The 17,214-nt window shown below is 46.4% G+C and overlaps 1 protein-coding gene across 35 annotated transcripts in view; it reads left to right on the top strand.

Moving 5' to 3' along the window:
* Positions 1-17,214, top strand: part of CLASP1 (cytoplasmic linker associated protein 1) — a 2,584,612-nt gene that overhangs the window by 1,818,397 nt on the left and 749,001 nt on the right. The window lies entirely within an intron of this gene.

The raw sequence follows: 17,214 nt of genomic DNA on the forward strand, positions 1-17,214 counted from the left end.
CTTTCTATACTCCCTCCTCCAGGTCTACGTACTGCTTTGCCAGTCTATTAAAGATGAGGAATACGTGGGAGGAATTAGTCCATTAGAAGAACAAATGAGTTACCGCTCAGTAATTTTCTTTCTGATGGACGTGCCTCACACAGATTCCTCATTGCCCTTCCTACCTGCCCATCTTGGCAGATAGCTAGTACAACTTGGGCTGGGTCGCTCTGCATCAGAGTGCTAGGCACAAAGGGTGGAACTGATGTCATGAGGGGCAGTGCCTCTATATATAATGGCCCCAACGTCATGTATACCTTGGGACGCAAAGAAGTGCCTGGTGGAGCTGATGCGGAGCCGCAATGTCCCCCTGGTGGCTGAAAAATATACAAAGAGCGGCTGCGCTCTGACTTGGATATGAAAGATGCAGTATCCATGGGAGGAACATCCATCAGAAGAAAACTACTGAGGTAAGTAATTTGTTGTCAGCGTACTGATGGATGGCTACGTTTGGGGTCCTTTAGGAAAGATGGGAACCTTGGGAGACCCCAAATGAGACTGAGAGTCTGTTAGATCTGAATGGTCCCATCTGTGTGGCCTTGTGTCTGCTGAATAGGTAGGAGGCCAATCCTTTCAGAGCTATTCTGGAGAATCCCATCCTGTCTGTGATGAGTGAGATGAGAGTTAGGCGATTTACTTTGTTGAAGGCAGCCGAGAGATCGAAGAGGACTAGGGGGCTTGAGTAATCTGTCAGTGGTTTCGAGTGCATTATCCACCGCTTGAATGGTTGCAGTTTCATTTCTTCGTTTGAGGAGGAAGCTGGATTGGTGACCACTGAAGAGGCCAAGCTGGTTGATTTTTAGCAAGTAGGCGAGTCGCAAGTTCTTTCTCAATAAGCTTCCCGATGAACTTAAGTCTTGTGATGGGTCTGTAGTTGACTAAGTCCTCTGGGTAAACCAAGGGTTTTTTGAGAAAGGGTCACATGAGACCTTTCTTAAACGTGTCTGGGAATGCACCGTGGTCGAGGGAGGAATTTGCAATAGCCAAGAGTGCCTTGAGCGCTAGGCTGGTGAGTTCTTTCAGGGAGGCCGGCAGGAAGCAGTTTAAGTGGTAGGTTTAAGGTAAGCAAGTGTGTCTGAGAGATCCTTAAAACAGAGGAGGGCAAATCTGTTTTTAGTAGTGGGTTCTTAGGCTATTTTAGTGGGGGGTAAGCAATGAATATAGTACACTTTTGATAATGTTCCCTGATTTATCATTATGATCTGGAAAATTCGCTGGTTTTTAAGCCTCTTGACAAAAAATTCTATTTGGCTTCAAAAGATTTACTTCTCAGTAGGCGAACTTCTGTTCCAGAAATTCTTGCCAAAGCAATATGTCCTTATTGCATCTATATAAGGAGAGGGACCTATTATAGTTCAATGCAAAAAATATACAATGTACCAAATTAGACATTTAAAGAACCATTCCTCACTAGGTCTGTGGATTTTTTTTTATTTTACCTGAATATTTTGAACTTGAAACATCAGACTGGATCCAGATAGCCTTGCTTGCCTGCTAACCGCGGCTGTGCGCGAGTTCGCATTCAAAATGGCTGTGTATGTATTGTTGCGTGATGACCCGTTATGTCGTATTCCAACATCATCACGGTTTCCACCATTTTGGATCGGGATTCACAGACTTAGCAAGGAATGATTCTTAAATGTCTAATTTGGTACATTGTATATTTCTTTGCAATGAACAACTATAATAGGTCCTTCTCCTTATACAGATACAATAAGGAGATGTTGCTTTGGCAAGAATTTTTGGAACAGAACCTCGCCTATTGAGATTTAAATCTTTTGAAGCCAAATAGAATTTTTTGTCAAGAGGCTTAAAAGCCAGCGAATGTTCCAGATTCTAATGATAAATCAGGGAACATTATCAAAAGGGAGTACTATATTCATTGCTTACCCCCCACTAAAATATCCTAAGAACCCACTACTAAAAATGGTAGAATGTCATTTTTTCAAAAGTTATCAAGCTTATGTTTTCCATTTGAATCCAAATAACAAATCACCTTTTGGAGGGCGCAGATTGAGTAAAGGTGTATTCATGCAATTAATTTGCTCAGGCTATAGGCTGCCTCAGTGTTGGAGGTGTTGTCAGTTGACTTTGCCTCAGAGTTCATGGCCTGTGTTGGGTGTGCAGAGATTTAAGCGATGAGTGATCCTCTGTGCTGCGCTCCTTGCACCACTGCTTTTCTTATCAAGAATTTCTTTGGGTGGCGAGCTGAGTTGTGTACCAGGGTGCAGACAGTTTAACTTGGGCTCTACTAGACTTTGAAGACATGTGGGCATCCAGTAGTTCTTTGGCGAAATGGTTGAATGTATCCAGAAGGGCTGAGGCATTCCCTGCTGTGGGAAACATTGTGAATGTCACTTGTAGTGTGTCTAGCAGGAAATTCCTAAAGGAGCAGTTCTCAATCACAGGGTGTTTAGCCTAGCTTTTGTGGGGCAGTTGTGTGTGTGATATAAGCGGTATTTACGGCATGGGAAGGGGGTGGGGGTTCAAGCACAAGAGGAGGGTGCAGGAGGTCAAGACTAGGTTGAGTGGCCTTTGACATGGGAGTTGGAGAGTGCAATCTGTTTAAGGTCTATGGCGTTGGTCATGGAGAATAGTCACATAGATGTTTTGCTGGTTGGGACTCGGGGACATTAGTCACAGAGGAGGATGTTTTTAGGGTAGAAGAAGGCATCCAACAGGTTAGGAGTGATTGACATGAAGCACGTTGGTATCCCATTACGGGATTAGGATGTTCCATATGTAAAGAAACCAAGGTATTTTTGACAACTGGCAGAAATTATTTGAAGCTTCATATTCTGTCTTGTTAGTTATAAAGGCAGGTGAATATTAGCATGGGTTATCACCAATACAGTCTTTTAAAAGTATTTATGAAGATTAATGTTCAGGCATTTTAGCAGCTAAAACTACCAAGCAGGGCTCTGACGTGGTAGGCCTGTGTGTTCCTCAGAAAACATGGTTGTCCAGGCACAGAGTGCTCAAGCTCATTTGGAAAGAGCTATGTTTTGGGTATTGCCAATGTGCATCTTCTGGAATGTATTCAGTAAGTGGGCCTGCTGTAACATAAGTGATGCCTTCAAATAGAAATGTATCACCAGCTTGTTTGTGTCACTTAAACAAATAGAATTTTTCCTAAACAATTTGGCTCAAGTTGGAAATATATTGCCATTTTGTACTGCTAGATGATGCAACCTAACACATGGCGCACAGATAACGGTTTGACCTGGTCACTGGTCTTGGCATGTGCAGGTTTCATAAGGCATGTTGGTTGGTATGTTGAGTTGGATAATGTGACTAGTTTTACTATTAAATTGTCCCCTTTGCTGTTTGTCAAAACCTAGACTCTACATAATTGGGTAGGCGATGATTTACCAACCAAGCCCCCTACTTCCTCTTCGGGGCCTGGCGAAGGAAACCTGGAAGAAAAATGTAAACAGGTAGACTACTGAATGTGTGTGCCTATGTGTGTGCACTAATCGCAACATACTTTTTCAAATGTAATAAAAAAATTAAGTTTTATACAAAAAATGCCTAATATTAAACATAACATGTTTTTATTTTTTGTGTGGAAATGGTTGTGTGATACTATTAACGAGTTTCTTTTAACTATATCTGGCACTTGTTGACATTTTGTGTACATGAAGTAGATCCGTGTGTTTAACACACTTGAGTGCTCTGTTTAAGGTTCTCCCAGTTTGGTGTCTGCATGATGGCTGTACATCCTGTTCAACTTTCTTTTGCTATAAAGACTTCAGCACACTTTAGATCAAACCATGTTCTGGTACATTCCAAAGAGCTGTAACCTTCGCTGATATCGACCAGCTTTTGCATGACTGGAGCATTAATTTCGAATGGATTCCTTCCTCCCGACGATTCCCCATTATGATATATCCCCAACACAGCTGATATTTGGAAACATTTCCTCCATACAGTGCCTCTATACACCGGCACCGGACATTACACCGGGGCCAGAATATATTGAGGTGCTGTGTCCTGTGACCTCAATTCCGCGCACGCTGCAGGAACAATCTACTTTGTTCTAAATAAATGGCCAACCCCGCCAAGGCATCTGCTTCTAAACCTTGCGTGGATTGCGGCCTGTCTTGGTCCCCATAACATCTCCTTGTATTGCTTGGGGGGGAGGCAGGACTTCAATGATTGCAGGTCTTGTCAATTCATTCATCGGATCCTGCAAAGGGTGGCTAAACTCTTCACCTACCTCCACAAGGGGTCGGTTGAAGGCACGTCACTTTGTCGAGGTAGCGTGGCGCAAGCTGCTTGTTTGAGGACAGGTCGACTGCAAACAAAAACAGTAAGCAGCAGCACTTCAAGAGGTCTCGTTCCCTTGGCAGTTCTTCCCATCATTCTTCTTGGTCCTCAAGAAAGAGGAGCCATTGCTCCAGAGACTCCCTTGAAGGGACACCATAAGTACCATTTCCCACCCAAACCTCTAGCCAAAAGGAGTGGTGAGAACTTTCCATTGAAGATGCTTGACATCTTCGCCAAGGCCATGGCTGACTGCTGGCAGGGTACCCCCAGAAGATCACTCCTGCATGCCTACGGGCTCGGGCCTGGACCCCAGGGGTGATGAGGTCTCCAAGTGTCAACAGGCAGTCTTTGGCCTTGGTGCTGGTCCTGCCCTACTCTTCAACATCATCTGCGCAGAGGATGGCAGACACCCTAAGGACAATGTCCCTTTGCTGATGAGACCATTTATAAATATATATGCCATATGATTGGGAAGCAAGAGGAGAGGGACTTCCCGGAGGAATTCTACAGGGAAGGTGAGGATATTTAAGCACTGGCCTCAGACCTTCAGGATGCCTGCAGTATTGACACCTCCCCTGAATGGGATATACTTCCAGCTCCAACTCTGGGTAAACATTGGGTATCCTTCCAGCGGTTTATGACCAAGGTTGTTGATAACCATGCCTCCCCTGACCCCTTGGTGGTTCAGGCTGCGACAGCGATCTTTAAGACATTCATATTTCCTTCACTCCCACCAGACAGAGTAAGAAACTGGACTCCTGGGGAAAGAAGGTTTTTTCCTAGGGCAGCCTCGCTTCTGAGCAGTGAATACAACCAGCGCCCTTTCGAAGTTCTCTTTCAGTCTTTGATCGGCTCTGGCCAACGCAGCCAAGCAGATCCCTGAAGGGGATATGAAAGAGGGGGTTCTGGTAACAGTACAGGATATCAGGGATGCTTCCCGCCAAATTCTGCAGTAAGGCCTCAACACAGTGGACTGTGTCTGACACTCCATGGCCACAAGTACAGAGGTACAATGTTACTCATGGATGAGGACATCAAGTTGTGCAGGATGTTCAGGAAAAGCTAGTAGATATTCAGTGCTCCAATCTGGTTGATGGTTCAGCAACCGTCTGTGCCATTCATGAGGGGTTGGATCTTTCACCCCTCTAGCTCCTACACCCCCCATGGAAGAGGCAAAGTGGTCCCTGGGAGACTGCAGTGCAGAAGCTTCCCAAGAGGAAGAGGCACAGGTGCCTCTTACAGTGGAGCAACAGCCGCATTTCTGTGAGGAATTTCTGCCCTGTGGCAGGGAGCATTTCCCTGTTCGGTATGGAATGGTCTCGCACGACGTCCGACGCTTGAGCCTTGCAGGCCACGTTCCTCTCGCCACCACCTCCCCTTCAGACCCCATCCTCTTGGAGGCAATCTGTGAGCTTCTCTTGAAGAATGTGATAGAACTGGTACCATGCGCAGAATGAGGCAAGGGATGGTACTCTACCTATTTTCTTGTCCCAAAGAAAGACTGTGGTTTGCATCCACTTCTGGATGAGAGGCATCTGAATTTCTCCTGCAAAAGGACACATTCAAGATTCTTAGTCTCGACCAGACCCTCTTAAGCCCTTGATCTGCAGGACTGGTTGGAAGTACCCGAGGTTTGTTGTGGGCCAACATCACTATCAGTTCAGAGTCCTGCCATTCTTTCTTCGGTACCCAGGGTTTTCACCAAGCTGCTGGCAGTGGTAGGGGATAACCTTAGGATGACTGGCTTGTTGGAGCTTGCGCCCCAGAACAGACATCGGCACATCTGTTCCGCATCGGCCAGCCTGAACCTTCATGCTTGGCTGCTGAGAAGGCTGAGCTACAAGGAGTGGAACTTGTCGGGCGACATCCTGGATGTACTCCAAGCAGCTCGCAACAAAGTCTGTTTATGCCTGCAGATGACGTACATTTTCAGCTTTGTGCCAGGAGAATGCTCTGGACCTTTTATGCTGTCATTTATCTCGTTTTTGATTTTTTGCTGTCTTTGACCCAGTCAGGCCTGCAGATGGCAGTGTGTAAAGCGGTACCTTGCAGCTATTTCAGGTTTTTAAGATGTCCCCGGAACAGGGCTCATTATTCACGATACCCACAGTTATGCAGTTCTTGATTGGCTTGTGTAATCAGTTTCCTCCACACCAGTTTGTAGTTTCGGCATGGGATTTGAATTTGGTTTTGACATTTTTTATAGGTGCTCCGTTTGAGCCCCTCCTTACTTGTTCTATTAGGTTGCTCACTCTTAGGCGTGATTTTCCTGCTAGCTGTCACTTCTGCTAGACAGGTGAGTGAGCGCCACGTAAACCTTGCTATTTGGATTTCTCTTTGACGTTAAGAGTGAGACCTTCTTTTCTTTCGAAAGTAGTCTCATACTTCCATCTCTCTCAAAAGATCGATATTCCAGTATTTTTTCCTCTGCCCCATACTTCCAAGGCAAAGAAGCGGTTACATTGGCTGGACCCAATACAGGCTCTCAGTTACTACGCCTCGCAGACGAGGGATGTCAGGCAAGATGACCAACTTTTTGTTGGCCATGCTGTGCACATGCTGGCAGGGCTGTGTCAAAACAGACCCTGCCAAGGTGGATCATTCTCTGCATCTCGAACTGCTAGGATCCGGCTTGAAAGGATGTTGCCGAAGGTCTTAGAGCTCATTCTACCAGAAGGGTGGCTACCAACCCTGCCCTACAGAAGGGAGTCCCTGTCTTGGACATCTGTCAGGTGGCAACATGGGCTTCTCTGCACACGTTTGCTCAGCATTATTGCTTGGATGCCCATTCAGGCTCGACTCCTGTTTCAGCAGGGCGGTCCCCTGGAGTTTTCTGGTCTAGGTGGTTTCCTTTGTTCTCCTCCCTCCTCCAGATCCATGTACTGCTTTGAGGATCTATCTTAGATGAGGAATGCGTGGGAAATTAATCAGTTAGAAGAACAAATTGCTTACCTCTTGGTAATGTGCTTTCTGATGAATGTTCCTCCCACGGATTCCTCATCGCCTTCCTTACCTGCCCCTCTTGGTGGATAGCCAGTACAAAAATGGTTCCGCAGTCCTGCACTGTCAAAGTTCTAGGGAAAAATTGTAGAATGAGGACATGTGGCGCATCGCCTTCAAAATATACTGGCCCAACGTCATGTCCGGCGCAGGGTGTGCGTCCCCTGGTGGCGGAAAGGTTTCTGAAGATCTGCTTTGCTACGGATAGGATATCATAGATGAGGATTCTGTGGGATGAACATCCATCAGAAATAACACTACTGAGAGGTTTGTAATTTGTAAGGATGTGTTGATTATCCCTAATTTCCCAGATACGGATGTATCTAAATCCTAACAGCAGGCCCCCTGACAAAACGGAGCCACTTTTTTAGTTGTTATAATTGTTTACGCCACCACGTACCCAATGTTTGACTACCAACTCCCGCTATCAAAATAAAAGTTTGTCATGTAAGTCTACATTTTATTTCACCGCAGTCCAAGCATAATGTTAATTCCAACGTCAGATAAACAAGCAAGCAGCAAACAAACCTCTCACACAATACACAAGCTCTCGGGAACCAAGCCAGTAAGGACCAGACTTTTCAGGGTTGGGAAAGGCTCTGATTTTTGGTGGTACATGTGTATTACTAATCAAGCCATGTATCCCAATGTCTCAAAAAGCTATGCCACTCACTTTTATCAATTTGATTACAGGGTAAGACTAGATGCTTAATTTCATTTAATCTCTTACCCCATAGATGGTGCCATTGTGCTCTTCCTGGTTTGGAACCGGACTTCTTTAATCCACTGGAATATTGGAGTCGGGTGGGCACACCCACCTCGGCATTGTCTGTAGGTCATGTCACTATTCTGATGTGACATCACCATTCACTTGTGTGCTGATGAAGGGCAACAGGGTATGAAGGTCCTCTTTTTTCCTCTTAGCACTATAATCACATACAAAACATGCTGTAAGACGCAAATAGTAAAGCAAGCCTAGTCGGCCGCATCTTACAGCTGGGATGTCAACGGAGCTCTAGCACAAGAGGGAGGAGGCTGTACTGTGTGCACTCCTTGCTGCTTCACTGAGCAGGAGCTGCTGGACTGCACAAAAGGATATTATAATGGACGCATTCCTCCAACAGATACCTTATTTTCAGAAAAATCCCAGTCAACGCAGCCAGCACAGGGAAACCTTCCACAGCTACAAGCTGGCGCTGCTCGGCTCAGTCCTCGACATCTTCAGCTCATCATCTCCATCTCGTGCTGAGTGGACATCATCGATGTATATGTACAGAGCTGTTGTCAACATTTTCCTCAGTTCATTGTTTCTGCGGCAGAGTGCAGAATTTGAGGTCACTCCTCCGTTCATAACCCTTTAAAGAAAATGTTGCCTCTTTTATAAGACCCCAAAGTCTGCAAATCATGCCATCCATCTATGTTGGTAATAGATCTGCACTTCTCATGTCTTTTCTTCCTCCTGAAAAAACCACTATACAAGTGAATGCGGATCCTGTTAGAGAATGACACACAAAGTTGTGAATGAACTACTGGCAAGGCTCTTCACGTCTCACAGAGGAGGATGATCGAGAAATCTAAAGTTGTAACATCTAGGAAGACTCAGAGTTCTGATCAGAGCGGTGTGAAAAAAGGCAATCCTATCACCACTCAAGAAATGGCTATTCCTCTTGATGGATGTTCTCATCCTCCTCATCAAAGAAGCTTTGCTGCTCCAGATCATAGGAGTTTGATAAGAATCCTGAATCTCCCACAGCATCTTCCATCCCAGAAGAATGGGAGACATTTAGAGCCTTGGTACAAAAATCTTTAAACCAGGTCTGTTAAATGTAAAAAACAGTTACCTCGGGGGACAGAAAAGATACGAGCCAACAACACTTTCACCACGTCTAAGCTTGTTTCCCGGTGATTTGGGGAGTAGTCAGTCATGTGGAGCGTTGGTGCCTTCAACGCTGACTGTGTCTGCGTCGATGACTCGGGCGCTGTGCAAAGATAAAGCCTCGAAACCACTGGTACTGTCATTTAGCTCTGATCCAATAACATCTTTTTGTTGAAGACTGATAGAAGAACTGGTTTTCAGAGCTGTATGGTTCCTTTTACAAACCTTGAGAAATCAGTTCAGTTTAGAACTTCTACAAGCATATTGTTGTAAGAATAGGAGGCGCCTCCATCTGGTTTTCATTTTTCTTCTGATTTGCTTAGGGAATCTTGACCATTGGAGTCATGGGACACCCAATCTATTGTCTCACTTCTGCAAGTTAAGAAAATGTGCAAGAAGGATGCTTGACTCATTTTCAGCCCTGGGTCAAAAGTTTTGATTTTACAGGGCTCTGGTGGCTAGAGCCATAGACAAGCTGACCTTGGTGTCTTCTTCAGAATAGGTGCTAACACATGGTATTAATGATATTTTAAAGCCTAGGCAACTAATGGACATAATAAAACTGGTATGGGACAAACCAGGGTCTGCTGATACTGTGGTCAAGGAACTCACTAGGGGAGTGGTGGGGATTTTCCAAATTGTATTTCTATCTTTTCACACATTCCAAGTGACATAAGGAACAAACACAATACATGTTACTTGTGGAATTCTGCACGCTTCCCTGCCAGTACCGACCATTAGGATGCTGTGAGGGAACCAAAAATAAATTTGAGCTTGCATTGTGTAAATGTATTAGTTCCACTATCTCGTGCTAATTAGCAAGGCCAGGGGTAGGATTTGCCTGTTTCTTAACCCTTCGTTTTGGCTCCAGACCTTGCCATCCGGGTGTCTCTTCTCTAATACCCGATTCCACATCAGATGTGGTCTGTGGAGGCATACATCCCTGTCCCTCACAAATTCCAGGAAGGGGAGACACTCACTTTTTAACCCTGCATCTATCAGCTGGTGGCTAGTGATTCAGGCAGCTACTGCAGGCTCAAAATCTACAGCTTTTCCATCAGCTCCACCCGACTGAGCATAAAAATCTTGTGCTTGGGGTTGTAAGATCTTTGCTTCAGAACGTGCCAAGAATGGTAAATGAAACCTGCACTTTAACAAGCTATACTCACTCACTGTAGGAGGCAGCAGAGTCTGCAGGAGCATATCTTTCCCCGAATATGTATGGTCCATTCATGCACACTTAGTCCAGGATGGCAAGAACATGGCCAGGAGCATTCTAGAAGTAGGACTTGACCCTGCTGACTTTGTTGGGAGGCCTATGGGCATGGCTATTGTCATCTGTAGGCATTAATGTATGAGGCCAGCGTACTTCATGAAAGATGTTTAATAAACCAAGCTTCTTGATGTGCTATTTGATGGTTCCGATTTATTTGGGACAAAGGCTAATAAAAGCCTGCAGACTTTTAAGGAATCCTGTCAGGCTGCTAGGTCATTGGGTCTTTAACAGTCTACTCCCACTACTGCCTTTGACCAGTTTCTTTTGTAACCTTCCGCCTTTCTGCCCAAACGTCGGGGGTCCACACATTGTCAGCAGCCTCTGCAGAAGGATTTCTTCTAATGGATTCTTTCCTCCCACAGGTTCCTCATCTATGATATCCCATTCCCAGCATAGCTGTTCTCCGTAAACCCTTCTGCTCCCGAGGGACATAGCGTGGCAGAGTGTCGGCTCCGTCCGAAGCCTCTATGTACCCTGTGCCGTTATGACGTCGGACCAGTACATATAGCCGCGCCATGACCTCAGTTCATTTTTTCCACGCACTCTGTTCGCTAATCGGGAACACGCTAGTCGAGCTTAACCTTTTTCTCTTATGCCATGCCTCTTCCACAAGGCGGTGACGCTCTGTGATCTCTGTCCAGGTCACAACGTCTGGATTGGTGGTCCGAAGAAGGGGAAGCTCTATGCAAGGAGAAGAGGAAGGATGAGGGTCAGAAGAGGTCCTGATCTCCGAGTGAGTACTCGCACCAGCATTCTTTTTCCTCTTCAAAGAAGAAGAGCCACTGCTCCAGGGATTGGCTTGAGCGGCCAAAGGAAGTAACCTTTCTGTCCCATCAACCACACCAAAGGAATGGGGAAGTTTTTGCCTGAAGATGTTGGACATCTTCGCAAAGGTGCCAATGTTTCTGGCCTTGACGCCTATGGCGCAGACGACCATGCCGTTGGCTTAGGGGGGGCCACAGAGTCCCACTGCATATGTTCTGACCAACAGGGTACCCTCTCTGGACCACGCCTAAGGGCTCGGGCCTGGGCCGGAAAGATGCTGAGGTCCTGCAGTGCCGACAGGCCCTGACTTCGGGTGCCCCGCCGCCAGCATAGTCATCAGCACTGTCTCTATGAAGGAATACTCCCCACTCCCTATGGATGCTTTTATGTCAAAGATGTATGACATCTATGACGAGGAGGGTGACCAGGTCCCTTCTTTTGGCTAGAACCTCTGTGCTCTAGTGAAGTGAGCAATTTCCCAGAAGAATTGTATTTGTAAGGTATGATTGTTGTAGCAGAGGAGTCGGTGACCTCGACACCTCCACAGAGATGGATTTCTTGCCATCTGCCGCCATGGGAAAGCCCCAACCCATGTTCCTGTGCTTGATGGCTAAAGTGACCAATATTCTAAGATGGTCTGCTCCTTCCAGATCCAAGGTGCAATATGAACTTTGTCACATTATGGACAAGACTCTCAAGGAAGAGACACTCCTGCCCTTCAACGTGGCAGGAAGCACCCGCACTGGATGTGTGGGAGAAGCCTATCTCTGTTTGGTCAGTGGACCAAGAAATGGCAAAGAAACACTGTCCTACTCATCAGACCCAGCCTTTCTCTCCTCCAACTCTTCATCACAGAGCTTGGTAATCCAGGCCGCTACGGCTTGCCTGAAGATATCTACCTTCCCTTCCACCGGACAAGGAGAGTGAAAGCCGGTCAAGTGGCACAGCGAGTAGAGCGCTCGCTTTGACACCCGTGCAGAGCCTGTTAACGCAGGTTCGAATCCCGGCGGGGCCAAACTCAGCCTTTCATCCTTCCGAGGTCGATAAATGAGCACCACACACCATGGGTAATAATAAGCAGCGCTCGGATACCTGAGGGTTTGTAGCGCTATATAAAAGCCTAATTATTATTAATTATTATTATTAATTATTATTATTATTAATTAAAGGTTTGACTCATGGGGCGAGAGAGGTTTTGCATCGGGCAGTCTGGTACACCAGGCCGCGAATGCCTCTTGCGCCCAGGCAAAGGTTTACTTTGGCCTTTGGACAGCGGTGGCCAATGCATCCGAGCACATCCCAGAGGGGGAAATGAGGGACTCTTTCCAATCCCTGGTCTCTGATGTCAAGGAGGAGGCATGCGGAATGCTGCAATCAGGACTGGATACAGTGATCGGCGTGGGTAGCAGCGTTCGAAATTGAGGGGAGCTGGGAGCTATTTAGCTCCGGCTTGTAGCCTAGAAGAGTATGGTTATCTTGACCGCAACAGCAACCAGGAGCTACCTCAACTTGGCTCCCCGGGTCAAGGGATGCCGAACAAACACACCTGTGTGATTTTAGCTCTGTGCTTTTTGGGACAATCCATAGATAAACATTAGTACGCACCTATGTGACATTTAAATATAAGGGGTGTCATAAAAAATGGACAAGATGATAGGTTTTAATCTTAAGTGGATGTTCGATTTACGGAACATTATGCACCAGCTCCTCGTTCCCCATTGATAGCTCCTGGTTACTGATAAATGCTGGGTACCCAGGAGCAGGTTTTAGTTCCCACTTATCTAATCTTCATTTTGAGCTCTGGGGTAGCATCATGGCCAACAGCACAGAGGTCAGGCTCAACTCCTGACTGAGGATGTAGGGGTTTGCAGCCGATGCCCAAGCCAGAATGTTGACATTCCCTTCGACTCAACCTTTTTGGAGCTGAGACTGGCAACGCCATCCAGAAGGTCCAGTCGTTAATAGAGACAGGTAACTTCTAGTGGCTTGCGGTGCAACATCCCTTCATACAGCGTCCTCTCTGGGCAGAGGTTTTCCCATCACCAGCTTTGCCCCGAGAGGCTGTGGTCAATCTGCCCCAGGAAGAGGCACCCGCTTCCCAAGAGGGAAGGGGAAGAGGTGCCCACAGGTGTGGCGTTGCCGCGTCTTCTGTCCCCGCCGCATCCCTCGGTGCCAAACCTCAGTGATGTTTTACCACGCATCTCTTGTTGGGGGAGGCTTTCCTTGTTCAGCATGGAGTGGTTGACGACCACGTCCGACGCTTGGGCTTTACAGGTAATCTGACGGGATAATTGCCTTCCATGTCTACAGAGCCCCATGGACCAGGGTCCTGTTGCATGGAGTTGGTGATAGCCCATATACTCAGAAAGAGGGTGCGTTTTTACCTTGCCATAGCTAACTCCTGTGGACGAGATCGGAAGAGAGCGCCTTACGGGACATGGGGACGATGTGTGGTCTTCTTTACAGATTAAGTGTCTCCATCCAGCTAAAGATGTCCTTTCTGACTCCCTGCAAATGTTTTCAATTTATAGATGCAGTTCTACATATGGACCGAGTCAAGGCCTTCACACTGTCAAGAGTGTGCCGAACATTCAGACCAATGTAGCCTTCTTCCAGCCCGAAATGTAGACTCCCAGCAGGGGTTTATTTTAGCTTGCTAGTGCATGTGGCATCCTGCATCTTTATTGTCCCGTAAGCAAGACCGTGTATGCTTTCTCTATCGTGGGCCCTGAGGAGCCAATGGCCGCAGTTCAATGGGGACATAAAGGATGTTATAGCGGTCCCCCCACAGGTCTCCCAACACCTGCTTTGGTAGATGGCCACAGAGTCCTGAGGAATATTGGAGGAGTTGAGGACGCTAAGCTGACCATTTCCACTTTGACTGTGTTTCACGAGCTATCAGCGGCATTTGCATAGTCTGTTTTCCCGTTCCATTGAAGGAGGTGGGATTTCATTATCAAAAACCCTGTTGACCCGCGGAGCGTTCGAATCTTGAGGAGTCTTGAGGAGTCGCACGGGAGACCTAACAAAAGATTGTAATCTATTTAAGTGCAAATCTCGAAATCCTTTTATAATGGTCTCCTTGACGGGGCCCCAAACGCAGCAGCGGGCAAAGATAGCCCCACCCTTGGAAATGCCGTAATCAGCTGACTCGACCTGCCTATGTGCTCCTTCCCGGTCGCCATGCAAACTGAGCAGATCGTCAATAAAACTAAATAAGGCGAGTGGTTATGCGCAGCGCTCTAATACAAAACAACACACGAGATCTGATGAATCTTCACGAGGAGAAGCGCGGATTGATGCCATTTCCCAGGAGGGTGAAGAAATTCCTGTACCTATGCCAAAGGAGCTTAGAAACTTGCATCAAGAATCGGCATATCTAGAGGTAGCTGATATAGATGTAAAGTCTCTAAATCCTCTGCACCGCTGGGGGGGACAGCACGTCCTCACTGCAAACAAGCCATGAGGCTATTACAAATGGGCCATTCTCAAAAACATCTGTGGAATGTGGTGTCCAGTTAAAGTACCGAATTCAAAAGGATCGAATGCCAAAGGTGAGAGTCAATTTGACCTAAAAAAGAGTCGAATAATTTTTTGGGGAAATGTTTTTTTTTTTGGGTTTTCGTTTTGGAAAAAAAAAGTTTACCACAAAAAGGGGGGGTTTTGGGGGGGCACCCGAAAAAAAATCGACCCTTTAGTTTTCGGTCCTTTTTATTAGACCCTTTGGTCATTCGATCCTTTGCATTCGAACGTTGACCTACAACCGTGGAATGTAACCCCTGCCCCGATCAACAGGCAAGTGAGCAAAAAGACCACTCCAATCCGCTTTTAGAGGCAGCCCATCCGAAATAAGAGAAGAGAAGCCCTCTGTGGCTGAAATTAATTCAACAGAAGATATTGATTCAGGGGAAATGTGCCGAACAGCTGATTCAAGCAAGATCAATGAAACATTTATTAGAGAACTTAATAATTGCCTGGGTTCAACAAAGACTGTTAGAAAACTGTCCCTGAATGAAACAAAAGAAAAGCTGATAGTGTTACGCTCACCTGGTATCCACGGGGATGCCACCCTACCCTGGTTGGATGATTTGCACTCTCCAACCCTCTCCCGGTCCCTTGGTAAGGCCTTTGGTTGAAGATGGGTCTGCAATATAGGAGAGCTGGATTCAATACCAGATTGTCTTTGTTTTCCCACCTCCCTTGGCCTCAACTCCCCCCAACCTCCCCTTGGGCCTTCTCCTCACCTTAATATTGTAAAAGGTGGATTCTCCGTCCTGCTCCTCGTGGCAGGGGCGCGTAGATGTGGGGGGCAAGCAGCGACCAAGTTACTTCACTGGTGCAAGCCCCCCTGTGGCAATCCAGGCCTGCTGCGACTCCGTAGATTTGCTGCTTTACAGTCTTTATATGCAGTTCTTATGTTCCTCTTAGTTCTAATAATAATGTCTTGCTTCTTTCCTTTTAGGTATGGAAAGGTATTTTGGTGTTGTCATGCAGTTTGAAGATGAGCATGGGCCGGTAGGCGAAAGCGCGTGTGTGCGATGTTGTTTGGTGAGTAATGCGTGATGCGCGGCGCTGTTTCGCCTTTTATATTGCTAACCTGTGTCTTTTCTCTCCTTGCAGGTTGCGATGTTCCTTGCCGAGTGCTGGAATGTTCCAGCAATGATACTGACCAGGAGATGACTACCCAGGTAAGAATTGTGTGGCTTTCTTCATTCGGGAGGAAACATGAGTAAAAGCTTACTAATGCTGTCTTTCTTTCTCCTCTTTCCAGATTATGGTATTCCAGGATCCATGCACTGCCAGATGATGGAGTTCGTACCTTCAGGTGAGTGGAACTGAATTCGGCAATGGATTGAAGACAGGATACTGTTCCAGTTAAGGTTTGTGGTGTTCTGTCTCTCTCTGCAGGTCCTTGGTTTCAGGTAAACTGGCATCAAAGAACTGGACACAGTGAGCGTTACGCTGCCCACAGCAGAATAACGCAAATCATGTTCTGCTGTTTGGGTGTGGTTTAAATAGTCTCAGGTAAAGTAGTCCATGTAAAATAGTCCCAGGCCTGCCACACCCAAAAGACTAGACCGCATAGCTCAGTTCCTTGTAACTGAGCTATGTGTGTGCCTCCATGTTGGCTGATCCCCCAAACCCCCAAGTTAAATTAAATAGTCCCAAGTAAATAGTCCCATTCTAATGTTGGTCTTCATGATGGTTATGAGCATGGCGCAACAGGCGCCAGGACTGACTCCAAGAGTGTCTTGGATGAGGTTTTAAGGCCTTTGACCTGGCCCTAACTGGAAGGCTGACTTGCCAGCGAGCGCCAGGGGCAAGGGTCATGACAGATAGAGAAGCATATGATGCCACAAACGGCTCAACGGGAAAAAGCGATACAAGCAAAACACCTTTGGCAGCAAAAATCTGATCTGAATAGCAAGAACACAAATAATTTCATGGTCACGCCCATTGGTGAAAGCCGGCGGGTTTGGCACGCTTCTCATTGGACACAACAGAAATTGAATATTTAATGACAAATAACGAAAAAAGACAGTGTTCAATAATCCCCCATTCATTTCCAGAAAATCTCGAGAAATGGAGAGGACTTCACCCCTATGCATAACACTAAAGACATGCCAACAAGACCGATAATTAGGAAGCCGAAGAGTGAATCGAAGATCAACCAAAGGGGAAGGCAACGTGACCAATTAACGATTAAAGGTTCACCCAACACTTCCATGGAAAATCCACAAAAACGAGTATGGAAGCGGATATGAGCGAGACGTCTTGCGAGCATTGCCATTGCAACATACAGCATCGGGAACATCAACCTGCAATTCTGATGACGATGTTGGATCGGCAGAGCGCGCTATGGCAGCATCGACTCACGCTCTACTTCCCTTCCTTAAGTTATATGAAACTATTAATGACACTATAAAAAACCAAGCAGCATTGCTGGCATTAGTACACACTAACCAAATCTTTATGGAAGCATTTGTAA

The sequence above is a fragment of the Ambystoma mexicanum genome, chromosome 9 (genome assembly GCF_040938575.1).
Source record: "Ambystoma mexicanum isolate Mex_15411 chromosome 9, UKY_AmexF1_1, whole genome shotgun sequence".
In the NCBI taxonomy this organism is placed as follows: domain Eukaryota; kingdom Metazoa; phylum Chordata; class Amphibia; order Caudata; family Ambystomatidae; genus Ambystoma; species Ambystoma mexicanum.